This window comes from Physeter macrocephalus, chromosome 14, assembly GCF_002837175.3.
Source record: "Physeter macrocephalus isolate SW-GA chromosome 14, ASM283717v5, whole genome shotgun sequence".
Taxonomy (NCBI): domain Eukaryota; kingdom Metazoa; phylum Chordata; class Mammalia; order Artiodactyla; family Physeteridae; genus Physeter; species Physeter macrocephalus.
The window spans coordinates 126955999-126971436 of NC_041227.1; the positions used below are offsets into that span (position 1 = coordinate 126955999).

The 15438-nt window shown below is 43.9% G+C and overlaps 1 non-coding gene across 1 annotated transcript; it reads right to left on the reverse strand.

The window, feature by feature from the left end:
- Nucleotides 1–5240: 5240 nt before the first annotated feature.
- LOC112066614 (U5 spliceosomal RNA) lies at nucleotides 5241–5359 on the reverse strand. Its single transcript, XR_002892759.1, has one exon. It is a non-coding gene; the product is annotated as a U5 spliceosomal RNA (small nuclear RNA).
- Between the last annotated feature and the right edge of the window lie 10079 nt (nucleotides 5360–15438).

Consider the following 15438-nt stretch of genomic DNA (forward strand, 5'->3'; position numbering starts at 1 on the left):
ACCCGTGTCCCCTGCATCGGCAGGCGGACTCTCCACCACTGCGCCGCCAGGGAAGCCCAAAATTGGGAAAATTGTAAGCTAAGAGTGCATGCATGTTCATGAAGGGGCTTGAGCAGAGGAGAACTCAGCATAGAATTGGGTCGACAGAGTCCAGGCTCTAGCTGATTGAAGGCATGATGGTCAGCCAAGGTTCGCGTCATGTTCCTTAGGTTCCAGTTCGTCTGGTGGTGGATTTTGCTTAAGGGGGTTTGGATCTTGCAAAACAGCTCAAGAACGTGCTTTAGGCTAATCTTTACCTTCAAAACAGAACTGGTAATCTTTGTAACTGATATATTGCCTCCGATATGGTTAAGTTATCTCTCTGGGCTGGTAATAGCTGTTTGTTCCTACATTCTTTATTCCTCTTAAAATCATTAACTACGGAGACATTCTGCAAGGGTGAGCATTGTGGTCAGGCTTAGGTCACAAGATGGCTTAGGCCTAAAATGCCTTTTTTATGTCAAGAAAGCTATGTCCGGTTCTCTTCCTCTGTGGATCCCCCACCCTATCTGCCTACACATTAGCAGACCTATCTCAGGATAGTGATGCATTTTATGGAGATTTTTAAAGTGACATTTTCTTACACTGCAATGAAATAAAATTCATATCTTATGGCAAGATAAGAAAAATTCAAATCTAACATATTTCTCTGCCTGTTTGTGTCTCCTCCCTCCCTTTTAGTGTGTATCATGCATCTGCATTACCCAGACCTCCTTAGACGATAACATTCCTTCTTAATCTTGTAAGTGGTCACGATGACCCATTACTCGCTTTGTACGTGCAGATCTGGATTGTGTAAACTATCAATACTTCATCTGATATGTAACCCTTTGTCTCAGAAACATATATAATAGTCCTCAGAGCTTTCTGAAAGACTGTCTCCCAGGTTATAATCCTTAGATTGTCTTGAATAAAATGATCTGTTCCTTTCTTAGGTCAACTAAGTCCGTGTACAGCAACGAAGACCCAACACAGCCAAAAAAAAAATTAAAAAAAAATTTCTTTGATTCAGTTTTTTGTCGACAATTGTCTCCATGTGCTGAGGAGGTAATTTATTTGCACATGGACTCTCTGACGCCATGTTTCCTTGAAGAAGCAGAGAGGCAACTACACTGCAAATCCAGCTTTGTGGCCAACTGCTTATTCCCCGTTCTGGGGTCTGCCGCTTGGTCCAGCTCCCTCTGTTGGGAAATGGAGTTAGAATTCTACTAGGGCATGTGGTTCTCAGAGTCTCTTCTTTCAGCCCTTGATTTCAGGGTCAGTGACTATTCGAATTTTCTGTGCTCAGTTTCCCTTCCTTATCTCTGCACCACTCCAGTGATCAGCGGTGTTGGGTTATGTGGGTTCAGTTGCCTTTGCTTTTGTGGTTTGCAAGCCACACTTTTATATTAATGGCAGGTTATGTCCACCCTGAGAAATTTATCTCTATCAGCATCTCCCTGTTAGATGGGATTCTTACGAGCACTCATTTACATTTTAATAGGAAGCTTTCAGTCCTTTGTCTGGGAAAGACAAATCACTTTTGGTGGATTCCCTTTCCATATCTGTCATGACTGAACTAAAGACATTAAAGAATGTTATTTTTTTCACTTCCTTTTGAAAGTTTTAAACAAAGCAATAGGGACTTCTAGTGGTTAAGACGCCACGCTTCCAATGCAGGGAGTGCGGGTTCGAACCCTGGTCAGGGAACTAAGATCCCACATGCCATGTGGCGTGGCCAAAAAACCCCCAAACCACAAAACAAAGCAATAAATGCCTATAGTCAAAACCAGAATGGTATATTAAAGAAAAAAAATAATAAAAAGGAAAATAAAATGGTGAGAAAGGGCTCTTCTCTCCACCACCAATCTCTCTCCTTTAAGGCAAACCCTTTTTAGCTCTTTCTCGTTTTTAGTTCCTACGATGTCAATTTTATGTTTATCAGCTACAGACACTTGCTGTTGACTTGTACTGCTATATTTCCCCTGCTCATCCTTCCTGATATAGTTATGCCACTGTCTTCCATCCTTTCTCTAGTTCACTCTGCCATTTCGTGTAACAGACTGAAACCTCCACTTCTTGCTCCATTAATCGTAGATAGTATCTTTTTAGTCCCCAAGATGTAAGATGAATAATTAGCACCCCCATCTTTCCCTTCCCTTCTCTTCCCCTTACATTTCCCAACCTCTCTCAGATATACTTTAAAAAATAGCCTTTTAGAATTCTTTTATGCTTATAGAAGAGTTACACAAATAGTATAGAAAGTTCTTATATACTCCATATCCAGTTTCCCCTACTATTAACCTTGCACATTTGTCACAGTTATGAACCAATATTGATGTATTATTATTAACTAAAGTCCATACTTTGTTTGTATGTCCTTATTTTTTAACCTAATGTCTTCTTCCTGTTCCAGGCCCCAATCCATGGTATCACATTATATTGAATCTTTATGTTTCCTTAGGCTTCCTCAGACTATGAAAATCGCTCAGACTTGCTTTATTTTTGATGACCTTGACACTTTTGAGGAGTGTTGGTCAGGTATTTTGTAAAATGTTTTCAATTTGGATTTGTCTGACGTTGTTCTCGTGATTAGTGTGGGATTATGTCATTACCAATTTATCATATCAAGAGAATGTGGTATCAGTGTGACTTATTGATGGTTTAAACCTGGATCATCTGACTGAGGTTGGGTTTGTCAGGTTAACCCACTGACATTTATCTCCTCTTTAACATCTTTCTTTTTTTTTGGAATACTTCATTCTTTCTGGAACTAAGATTCTTAGGATTCCAGGGTCCTAGCTCTAGGGTTATCTTGTATATTTCTTTTTCCCTCTTTTTTTTTTAATTGAAGTATAGTTGATTTACAATGTTGTATTAGTTCCAGGTGTACAGCAAAGTGATTATATATATAAAAGCAGATTCTCTTACATACACGTTATTGTAAGATATTGAATATAGTCTCCTGTGCTATACAGTAGGACCTTGCTGTTTATCTATTTTATATACAGTAGTGTGTATCTGTTAATTAGGGTTATCTTATACATTTCTACCCCAGACTTAGAATCAGTCATTTCTCTAAGAACCCCTGGTTCCTTTTGTTGGAGAAAGTATTAGGAACAAGATCTGGGTGCTTGATATGTTCGTTGCTACTGAGATATTGTCAGGGGTACTTTAAAAAAAATAATTAATTAATTTATGGCTGCATTGGGTCTTCATTGCTACGTGCAGGCTTTCCCTAGTTGCGGCGAGCAGGGACTGCTCTTTGTTGCGGTGCATGGGCTTCTCATTGCAGTGGCTTCTCTTGTTGCGGAGCACGGGCTCTAGGCCCGTGGGCTTCCATAGTTGTGGCACGCGGGCTCAGTAGTTGTGGCTCACGGGCTCTAGAGCTCAGGCTCAGTAGTTGTGGCGCACGGGCTTAGTTGCTCCGCGGCATGTGGGATCTTCCTGGACCAGGGCTCGAACCTGTGTCCCCTGCACTGGCAGGCAGGTTCTTAACCCCTGTGCCACGAGGGAAGTCCCTGTCAGGTGTACTTTTGCTTTTAAAGTTTCTCAACTGATAGAATGTATTTTATGTAATCATAGTAATATAATATGTAACTATACTATAATCTTTTGTGATTCTTTATAGACTTATTCTAAAATTTGAATCCTTTTCCAAACGCTGGTATTTAAACTGCTATAGGTAGGCAAATACAGTTTACTCGCAGAAGCAGATAGTACATTACGATTATGTTTTCATTTCATTTTCAAAGGCTTATATCATCAAGATCAAAAAAGATTATTCTTATAATACCCCCATTGCTCAAAATCATGCATTGTTTTAATATGTACTTGGTTTTTTTTTTTGATATTTGTTGTCTTTTCTCTGATGTTTATGATTGCCTTTCTTTTTGCTTGTTGGAAGAGGAGATACATTCCTTTTTCTTATTATATCTCCCAGATTTTCCATCTTTTTTGCTTTTCTTTTTATGCGGTATTCATTCCATTCCTTTTTTGAATCTCAGTGACTTCCGGGTCTGATATGGACTGGTTTCTTTGTATTTAGATAATGACTTTCTTATATTTATTTCCTTTTCCTTGAGTGTTTAATTGCTTTTAAAAATTGAATTCTGGGGCTTCCCTGGTGGCGCAGTGGTTGAGAGTCCGCCTGCCGATGCAGAGGACAGGGGTTCGTGCCCCGGTCCGGGAAGATCCCACATGCCGCGGAGCGGCTGGGCCCTTGAGCCATGGTCGCTGAGCCTGCGGGTCCGGAGCCTGTGCTCCGCAACGGGAGAGGCCACAACAGTGAGAGGCCCGCGTACCGCAAGAAAAAAAAAAAAAATAAAATAAAATTGAATTCTGGCCCTTCATCACATGCTCAAGGCTCGTTTTCTGAGTTCACGTCTATGCTCTCTCGTAACCTCTCCGCTCTAGGACTTTATTTTCCTGCTCCAATCTGAGCTGGCTGCTTTCTGGGCCTGCTGCATAGCTGCCACTCGGGTGTTTTCTTTCAGTTTTATTCCCATGTGGATTCCGTATTCCCCGTGATTCATACCTTCCTCCTCTTTCTTTGTTTACCCCCTCATGAACTTGGCTTAATTTTCTTGATTACTTCTCGTGAATAAGTATTTGAGGAAGTTCCATGAGAATGTACTCAAATAAGTTCTTAAGAAAGGGAGTATGGGAGGTGAACTTCCTGAGTCTTGACATATCTGAAAATGTTTTGCTCTCCTCTTACTCAATTTCAGCTGAATTTGGAATTCCAGGTTGAAGTCTATTTCCCCCAAGTTTGAAGACATTACTGCAGTGTCTTCAGGTGCACTAACCGGAGTCAGCATTGCTAATTAGAAGTGTTGCCAACAGAAAGTCTGTTGCCAGACTAATTCCTCAGCTCTGGAAATGAGCTGTTTTATTATTTGCTTTTCTTTGGCAGCTTTTAGGATCTTGTCTTGATCCATGGTTTTCTGAAATTTCACATTAATTTATCTAATTGTATATCTTTTAAAAAAATATTTATTTATTTGGTTACACCGGGTCTTGGTTGAGGCACGTGGGCTCCTGAGTTGCGGCAGGAGAGCTCCTTAGTTGTAACATGTGAACTCCCAGTGGCTGGATACACATGGGATCATACTCCTGGGCAAGGGATCAAACCCGGAACCCCTGCATCGGGAGCTCCGAGTCTCACAAACTGGACCAGCAGGAAAGTCCATCGCTAGATCTATTTTTATCACAGAAATATCAGCCTTGTTTATTCCCACAAGGCCTCAAAAAACTGAGGCAACCGTCCTGCTTTTCCCTCCCTATATGAATCTTTAGTAAAAAGCAAAAGATTCATTCAATTATGAAGAGAAGCATGAGTATAGATTGTATACCTTTTTATATCTACTGTGCTAGGTACGCTGTAGACCCTTTCAGTTTGAAGATGTGTATCTCCTTTTTCTTTGGGTAATTCTCTTGATTTAACTTTTTCTCCCTTTAACTATTGATATCCAGAATCAACTCCGTGATGATTTAATGCTGCAAAAAGTTGTGAAAGGAGGAGATGGGATGGCCTTTCCAGCATTAAAGATGCAGCAACATCTCTCCCCTAGTGAAGGGCTTGGCTCAGTTCCTGTGATCAAGCTCTGGGCTCTTGGCGTGAGTGAGAAGTACACTATAGGACAGAGCAGCCTGTATATGCAGCCACCTGTCCTTTCCCCCAAATCCACCCCCTCCCCCAACGAGCTTGCATGAGGATGGAGGTTATGAGTCATATTGACCTAGGAGGAACAATGGTGCGGTCTCCTTCCTTGGGGCTTTGGAGAAGATCATTCATTCATTCTTAGCCAGACACTGTGCTAAGTGCTGGGGATAAATAGATAAAAGAGCCTCTCAGTTTCTGCCTCTGAAGAGCTGACAGTCTACTAGGTGTGACTAACAGATACAGAAAGAGCGTGCCATGTGATAAGGGCCATGATGCGATGTCAGGGAGACGGTGTAGCACTGAAGTCAGCAGTCTGAATCCCAGAGCTGCCATTGGTTATTTCACTTTGCTAATCTTCACTCTCCTCTTTCATGGGGTTGTCGTGAGGATTAAATGATATAAGGCATGGGAAATGCTCATCTCAGTACCTGGTAAATATTGAGAGTAATAATATTGAGAATAACATGTGCTGCTAGTCTGGAGAAGATGCTGATCAGCTCTCTGCCTGGAGAAGAGGAGGAGGGTGGGAGTCAGGGAGGGTTTCATCCAGGAAGGGATCTCCAAGCACTGACACTTCCTTCCTGAGGAAGACCCCCAGGGACTTCCCTGGCAGTCCGGTGGTTAAGACTTCGCCTTCCTATGCAGAGGGTGTGGGTTTGATCCCTGGTCGGAGAACTAGATCCCACATGCCTCGCGGCCAAAAAAACCCAAAAACATAAATCAGAAGCAATATTGTAACAAATTCAATAAAGACTAAAAATGGTCCATATCAAAAAAATCTTTAAAAAAAAAAACCCAGTTATTATCTATAGACTATCAAAGAACAATTGGAAAGTAACATTTTAAAATGCCATTTAAAAAAATCTTAAAAAAAAAAAAAGGCCCCCAGAAGGTATCTTCCCTTGTCCCAGAACTCCAAGGAGTCACATTTTTGACCATTGACAAGAGCCTCCAATGAGGGAAATTCACTCTAAGGCCACTGGGGTAACTTAACCATGGTACCAGATTTCTGCTGCCTTGGCTTCTTTATTGGGTGCTTTCTGGGAGATGCAAGGGTGAATAATGAATGAACCTGTATTATGATCACCTTCTGCCAGACTCTTTTTCAGGTATTGTCTAATTTAATCTAACCCAATAATCCTCTGGAGGAGGCTACTCTTCTTCCAGTTTTCTGGATGGTGGAAGTGAGCTCAGTTCAGGGACACTAAATTAATCACCGAGATCATGCAGATAGCAGACAGAACTGAGGTTTGGTCCCTGCAGTGTGGCCGCAGGCTGATATGCATTTCACATCCTCATTTGCATAGAATCATCAATCAAGAATTGTGGGGGCTTCCCCGGTGGCGCAGTGGTTACGAATCCGCCTGCCAATGCAGGGAACACGGGTTCGAGCCCTGGTCCGGGAAGATCCCACATGCCGCGGAGCAAATAAGCCCGTGCGCCACAAGTACTGAGCCTGCGCTCTAGGGCCCACAAGCCACAACTACTGAGCCCGCGAGCCATAACTACTGAAGCCCATGTGCCACAACTACTGAAGCCCGCGCACCTAGAGCCCGTGCTCCACAACAAGAGAAGCCACTGCAATGAGAAGCCGGTGCACTGCAATGAAGAGTAGCCCCCATTCACCGCAACTAGAGAAAGCCCAGCCCAATATAAATAAATAAATAAAATAAATTTATAAAAAGAATTGTGGTTTTCTTTTTCTACAGAAGGGACTGTAGAGATTTACTCAGTGCTTTAAGCTCCATCACTGGGAACACTCTCTGACATACACTACTTTTTCTAAGTTCCAACCTTTCCTGCCACTCAGTCAGGGTCGGGGGAGGAAAAGCTGAGGGGGTCTGCCTCTCTAGAGGCACCGAAGAGCTGGTGGTCTTGCTGCATCTGCTCCGGCACCCCCATTCCTGGCACATACAGGGGACTGCCACAAAGTTCTGAGCAGTGTCCCAGTGCCTTTCTTACCCGGAATCTGGGCAAGTGTGATAACCCCCATGGGCAGGGACCCACAAGCCGGTGGTCACTGTACTGGCCATCAGTACTGGGGTGCTGTCCTGTCTCGTGCCCTGGCCAGCTGCACAGACCACCGGACCCACGGAGCATCCAGGCAGGCTCCCTACTGAGCTCAAAGTCCTTTGTAACTTACTGTCTCCTCCTTGTGGACATTTGTCCCCAGCGGGCTCACAGAAGCTGGCAGCTGTGCTGCTGCAGGACTGTAAGGTCAGAAGCCCCGGGGGAGACTGGGGGAGATGGGCTGCTTTTGCCCAAGAGTCAGGCAAGCCCAGACAAGACGATGAAGTGGGCGAAGTTTACCTGCGCTTCACTCGGCTACCCTTTCTACTCCATCTCTTCCGGCTTGTGTAACTTAGGCCCCTTTGCACATAAGAAATATACGTTTAGGAAGTGAAGGTACCTGTCATTTACATCTTAATATGCTTTTCAGTGCACATAGCACCTTTTGGGAAGGGATTTGTTCTTTAGGCTTCAGCCTTGACTGTGAGAATTAGCAAAAGATTTTATCCATAGTTAGCAGCAGGTGTGTGTTGTACATCTCTGTGTAGGAGGCATCATATTTTTTGGCGGGTCTTTCTTTGCTGAAATCACACACCACCTGGCCATGATCCTATGCCAGCAGGCCCTCTTATGCAGCTTGCCACCTGCTTGCAGGGATCAGCAGATTCAGTTTCAGGTATTTTTCAGAAGAGGCAGAAGGTATTCTGGGCTCCCATGTGCTCCCTCCTCTTTGTGATTTTCTCCTCAAGGCACACAACTGAACGTCAAAACTGGGAAGAGGAGAAATCAATCCCTCCTTCCAAGAGCTGATAATGCAAGGATCTCAAGCTATTTATTCATCTTTAACCTTTTTTTTTTCAATGGAACTTCAGGGTGCACAGAATTGGGATAATCAAAATAATTGAATTCTAGCACATTCATCATTCATCCATGAATGATTCCCTCCTTTTCTTCCTTTCTTCCTCCCTCCCTCCCTCCCTTCCTCCCTCCCATCCTTCCTTCCTTCCTTCCTTCCTCCCTCCCTCCCTCCCTCCCTCCCTTCCTTCCTTCCTTCCTTCCTTCCATCATTATAATGCAATAAGAACCTGTAAACCCAAACCAAAAGCTAGGACCTTGACAATGACCTATATTTAATCACATTCCCTTGACCCCTCCCACCCATACTTTTGTCTCCTGCATCTGAGGTTATGATCATCCTGATTTCTGTGTCCACCACTTCCTTCTTTCCTTTTTAAAGATAGTTTTGTTGCATCTATATGCATTTCTCAAAATACATTTTTTATTTTAGTTTTTTTTGACTTACGATGATATTGCTAAGATTCTTCTATATTTTTGCTTTTTGCTGTCGTTTGTTGTTTTGACTGCTGTGTATGTTTGGTTGAATGAAGAGACCACATTTTTTTAAATCTGTTCTCCTACTGAAGGACACTTGGGCTGTTCCTGGTTTTTATCTGTTGTGTGCAACGCTGCTGGAAACTGTCTCATAAATGTCTCTTGTTGTACATGTGCAAGCGTTTCTCTTTATTTCTCCATCTGAGAAGTATTTATTCAAACCCACTGCATGTACTGCCCTGGTCATCGTGGAGAGTGTGACATTCCTCACATCAAACCTTGTTACAGGGATGGAGCAGCAGGGCTCTCTGCTGGAAAGGGCTGTGACATATTGAGAAAAACCTGGGATTTTGGTTCAGACAGGCTTGATCCAAGGTCCACCTGGGTCACTTACTAGGTATGCAACATAGAGCATTTCTTGACCTCTTTGGATTTCAGTGTTCCCGTTTTTAAAATGAGGAGCAATAATATTGCCTCACAAGGTTGTGAGGAATAAATGGGATAGTAGGTACTCTCTATATGCTTACTCTTTCGTTCTTCATTTATATCAACCCCCAGGTGCTATCATTATTCCTATACAATATCATATATACTGTACATCTACTATAATACTATGTTGTTATACCTAGTATCAGAAAAACAGAAATAAAACACGCAATTCTCAATTTAGAGGAATTTATGATATATCTGAGGATTAAAAATAACATGCAAGAAACAGTGAGACATCAAAGCATAGCCGGAGATGCAGAGCTGCCTGAGCGTAAGTACGCCCCCTTGAGGTAACACGTCAGAGCTCACACTGCGCTAACCCACTCCGCTTACCTGCTTATGACTTCAGGAAACATACTTTGCTTTTGGAGTCTCTGCTTCCCTGTGGGGGTTAGGAATTATCCTGAGCTCTGAGGCTTTTGTGTGATTAAATGAGATAATCCATAAATCTCTGTGTTGATGCCTGGCTCACAGTAGGTGCTGCTATTAACCTGGGGTGTAGTGTGAGCTCCTTACATAGACCGAGTGTCCACTGGGCAGGGACTCTGCAGAGGAGCTTCAAATCCTGGATTTGGAGGGAGGGAGTCTACTAATAGTTCTCAATACAGACTTCAGATGAGTTCCCTTGGAACTGGGGGGACGGTTGGATGCCCTTATCAAAAATACAGATTTCCCCAGACTGTCTGAATCAGGATCTCTTGGGGGGTAAGGCTTGGGAATTTGCATTATTATAAAGTTCTATGACGACTCTAATGTGAAGACAAGTTTAGGAACTACTGGAGGGGGTTGGGTGGAGAGGAATTAAAGGAGAAGAAAGGAAGAGAGGAAAGGGAAAAGGAGAGTCAGGGCTAACCTTCAAGTTAATGGTTCAACGTGGAGTATTTTTGATTCAGAGAGAATATTTCTTTACACCTGCTATTTTAGAAGTGGGAACAGACGGGAGGTCTTATTTCATCTACCTGCTCTAAAAACCAGGCATAGACGGGGACAAAAATACTGCACTCAACAGGGAGCTTGTGACAAAGGACAGGGACTTGTGACAGTCAGGTGAGTATCAGCAACCTGACACCTCCCAGCCATGTTTGAAGTGAGGTCACCAGGCAATGGCTGTGGCTGAACTAGAAGGGGAACCGATTTCCAAGACAAGCTCTGAGGACGGGACTTTGGGCTCATGTTCTTCCCACCTCCAGGAGGCCAATGCGGGTGTCAGAGCTATTTTGTCCTGTCCTATCAGCTACGCCATCATAGTCTGCCAGGTGATCATTGGCTGTGAGATACACTAAATAAAGTCAGCCCGGAAAAATCTCCCAGAGTCTGGTACTGTCTATGTCTGTTATATATCAAGTCATTACATGACCTCACTGGCAGCCCTGCGGTTTTCCCATAGCACAGGCATGGAAAAGGGGAGATCCAGCCTCCAGGGACGGGTCATGGGGACAAGGGGCAGCCAGCTGGATGTTGCAGTTGTCTGGAATTGCTGCTTGATCCAAGCAATGATTGTGCCTAAAAACAATTCAAATAGAGCTTTGTTTCCTTCGGTGAGCTGGGAGAGAGTCTTGGTGGGAATGGAGGTAGATGGTGGTAGACGTAGAAGCAGAGAGCTTTTCTTTGTGGAAGGCCCTAAGAAAGGGGCTGGCTGAGGGGGGGCTGGCTTCTGTGACTCTGTCATCTCCTTCTGCATAATTTACATCTTGATATTGCATCCACCAGTGGGGAGGTAGTAGAAAGAATGGGTGAGAATATGAGTTTTGGGTCACATCTGTGCAATTTATGATAATAAATATTAGCTATTATTATTAGAAATCGTTTATTATATTGCACAGCATAAGCATTTAATGTGGTGGCTGATTTCATAATGGGAAGTTGCCCGCAAAGGGTTTCGTGTCAAGGGGTATCGATTCCATAAGCCCACGTGTTTCAGGGGGAGGGGACTGTCCCCTCAACTCTGCCATTTCATCTTCCACTGCTTTTCCACCCTTCCTTTCTAAGCTCCTCAAGAACTACGCTCATGGTCTGCATTGCCTCATGGACCACTGGCTTCCACTCCTACACCTCCACTCAATGGCATTTGGCTAAATCACAAATGACCCTTATGCCGCGAGATCGCAAGGCCATTCTTTGCATATTTTATTGGACTCCATGCTGTGGGTTTCTCTGTCCTCCTTCAAACCCTAGTCTGCATGGCTCCAGTGACCCTGGGCTGTCCTGGTCCCCCACCTACCTGCTTTGTCACTCCCTTCCTTCCCTTCCTTTTGTCACTCATTCCCTCTTTCCCTCCCTTCTTTCCCCTCTTTACATTTCATTTTCCTGCTGGGTTCTGTCCTCCCTTTCTTCTTTTCTTTCTGTACACTCACTGGGTGATCTCAGCCACGGTCGTGACTCAAGTCCCAATGGTCTTGGCCTCAGATATCCCCCATGGCTATAATGGAGGAAGCATGGCATCACTTATTTATTTATTTATTTGTTTTTGTGGCATCACTTTTAAAGGACCCTGCCCACCTGGCCACAGTGGAACAGTCCATGATGTGCACCTGATGAAAGCCAGGCCAATCTCAGTTCTTCCCAGGATTTCTTTTTTTTTGCGGTACGCGGGCCTCTCACTGCTGTGGCCGAAGAGGTTTCAAATACTGGGTAAGTCGCTTGACTTGCGCCCTAAGATTCCAACAGAGCACAGCAGAGCCTTGTACAACGCATGGGAAAGGAAGGATTTTTCAATAAATGGCATTGACATAACTGGCTGAATCTTAGAAAAAACAAAGTTCTATCCATATGTCACTCTCTAAGCCAAAATAATTTACAGATGGATGAAAGATTTAAATATAAAATGAAACTAGGGAATTCCCTGGAGGTTCAGTGGTTAAGACTCCGCGCTCTCACTGCAGGGGGCCTGGGTTCAATCCCTGGTCGGGGAACTAAGATCCCACAAGCCACGAGGTGTGGCCAAAACAATAAAATAATAAAATAAAATGAAACTAAAAATTTTAGAATAATGGGTGACTCTATTAGAGTCTTGAAATGGGAAAGATCTAAGGACCTGGACCCCGTGAGCCATAAAGCAAAAGATGGAGGAATCTGACCTCATAAAAACATAAAGCTGCACTGGGTGAAAATACCCCAAACAAATTCAGAACGAAATGGTAAACTGGGGAGGAAACGTTGCAGGCATTTGACAAGGAGTCTTCATTTACAAAGCGCTCATGTAGGAACTCAATAAGAAAGTGGTGAACGACTCAATGGCCAAGTGGTCAAATGGGTAGTCCACAGGAAAAGAACTTAAAATGGTAAATAAACGTGAAAATGGGTTCAACCTCACTCACTAGGGGATGCAAACTGATACTATTTTCTCCAATCACATTGAAAATAAAATAGAGGTCTGAAAATATCCAAGATTGGCAAGAGGGAAGGGAAATGGGCTCTCGGATATTCTTGACAAGAAAGTAAGAGAGCAAGGCCTTTTTGAAGGGAAACTTGTCAATATCTATGAATCCCTTCCACCGAGGGGACTTCTTCTGACAGCTACGGTCACAGATATACACCCTGACACATGTACAAAAACGTGGTTCGTGATGGCCGAGGATGGATGTATGGACTTTTGATCCTCTCTCTCTCTCTCACACACACACACACACAAACACACACACACACATCTTCCAAGGTGCCCCTAAGAAGCTGAGTGGCCGGCTCTGGTCTTAGTGAAGATGCCGCTGTGTCAACTTCATTTGTGACATGAATGGAAAGAGCCCCCAAAGCCCCAGAGCTCTTTCTCTGACATTTGTAGAGAATTTTATGCAGACCTTTCTCCTGACCCCATATCCTTTTGATCAGCAGACAGCCCATGAGTTTGATAATCTGACAAGTTTAGGACATGACTGACCCTCTCACTGACCGATCCCACACTGTGAGGACAGCTCTGCCTCTACGGAAGTGAAGAGCAGCTTAGCCAATCGATATTCTGCAGGTGACTTTTTTATTGAAGTATAGTTGATGTACAATATTATATGAGTTACAAGTGTACAATATAGTGATTCACAAGTTTTAAAGGTTATACTCCATTTACAGTTATTATAAAATAGTGGCTATATTCCCTGCGCTGTAGTATATATCCTTGTAGCTTATTTATTTTACACATAGTAGTTTGGACCTCTTAATCCCCTGCCCCTTTCTTGCCCCTCCCCCCTTCCCCATTCCCCACTGGTAACCACTGCTTTGTTCTCTGTATCCGTGAGTCTCGCTGGTGACTTTCACCTTGAATTCAGTGCATTGAGTGTTAGGTGATCAGAGACCCTTGTCAATCCAAGCTCCCTGCTCCTTCTTTATAACCTGTCATCCCTCCTCTTCACTTGCCTTCCAGATTCATCCACCCGCGCACGCTAACTCATCGATGCCAGCATGGTGCTTTACTAATTGAACTGTTACATGTCTGGCTGGTACAGCCACCATCCTTACAGTTTTTTTTCGTTATGTGACTATGAAATACACGTTATTACAGCTTGCATTAGGCAGCTGAGGTCGACTGGGTCATTTCATCACTGAAATCAACCAACACGTGCTGTTGAGTTTTACTTGTAGAGGGCATCTAGTTACGCTCTCTCTTATAACTATTAAAATAAAGGTCGTGGTGCCTTATAGACTTCTTAACAATTACCGATAAAGGGGGCGGGGAGGGAGGAAAGAAGGAAGGAGAGAAGGAGGGAGGGAGGGAGGGAGGGAGGAAGGTAATTCACATATACGGAGAATATTTTTTGATTCAAGGCCTCTATTCGGTGCATCCACATGCCTCTCAGCAATCCTGAAAGCACTGCCATTCCGTTTTTACGCTTTTCCCCCAGACACATGGGAACCCAGGGTTTGCCTTTGGCCTGGGTTTTAGGAAGTGTTGTGGGTTCATTTGCCCCAGGTGGCCCAGATTTGCAGCCCATAAGGAAAGGGGAAGAGTCCTGAGGGTCAAATTCAAAAGATCTGTGAAGAGTGTTACATCAAAGAATTGGCAACAGATAACTTGCAGACACCAAGAGTCCAGGTCAAGGGCACCTGGAAGGAATCTCAGAGGCAATAAACAGCGCGGACGGTAGGGGGCGCAGAGTGGAAAGGACCTTTTAAGAAGAGCTTGCTTCTGAGTCCGGCGAGGTAGAAAACACGGAGGGGCCACTAGTGGTCGCTGGATGAGAAAACAGAGACTCTGGCCTCAGATGACAGCCCCAGACCCTGGAGCTGGTAAGGGCGGAGGTGAGATTTAAGACCTCTGTCTGACCCCAAATCCATTACATCAGTCACAGGTGGTATGTCTGCCCTTCCCATTGACCTGCTGAAGTCAGGCTGGGAAAATCCAGGAATTGGAAAAAGGCAGTTGGGCACCAAACAAGTGAAGTCAAGGTTGAGGAGGAATTTTTTCTTTCAGCACAATGACATCCAAGGGGTGGGAATTGCAAAGGGGGAATTGAAAAGCTGAGCAAGAGTTTTCCTGTCCCTTCCCCTGTTTCAGGCCCTTCCCCTTCTCAGCTGCATTGACCCGGAAAATACAGAATTCTTTCTGCATTGTGACAGACGAGCTGGAGCAACTGAGACGGGCTTGGGATCCAGGATGTGTGATTACAGACATGGCCACAAGGTGGAGACACATGGCTGTCAATCCCTACGTCTTGCTCCAAGGCTGAGCCATATTGAGGGTTTACCCAACAGTACATTTGCTGGGTAGTAAGGTTTAAAAACAAACATAGTTTTGTAGTCATTTTCTTAACCCTGAGTAAGGCAGCCCTGGGTCATTTTTCTAAAGGACTCGGGATAATTTAGAAATACCTTCCAATTCCTTAGACCAGTTGTGAATACATGATTAACTTAACGTTATTTAATACTGCAAATATTTATCATGCTGGCACCCTGTGCAAACACAGTGCTGTATTTTGAGAGGGAATCTGGACTGTAAA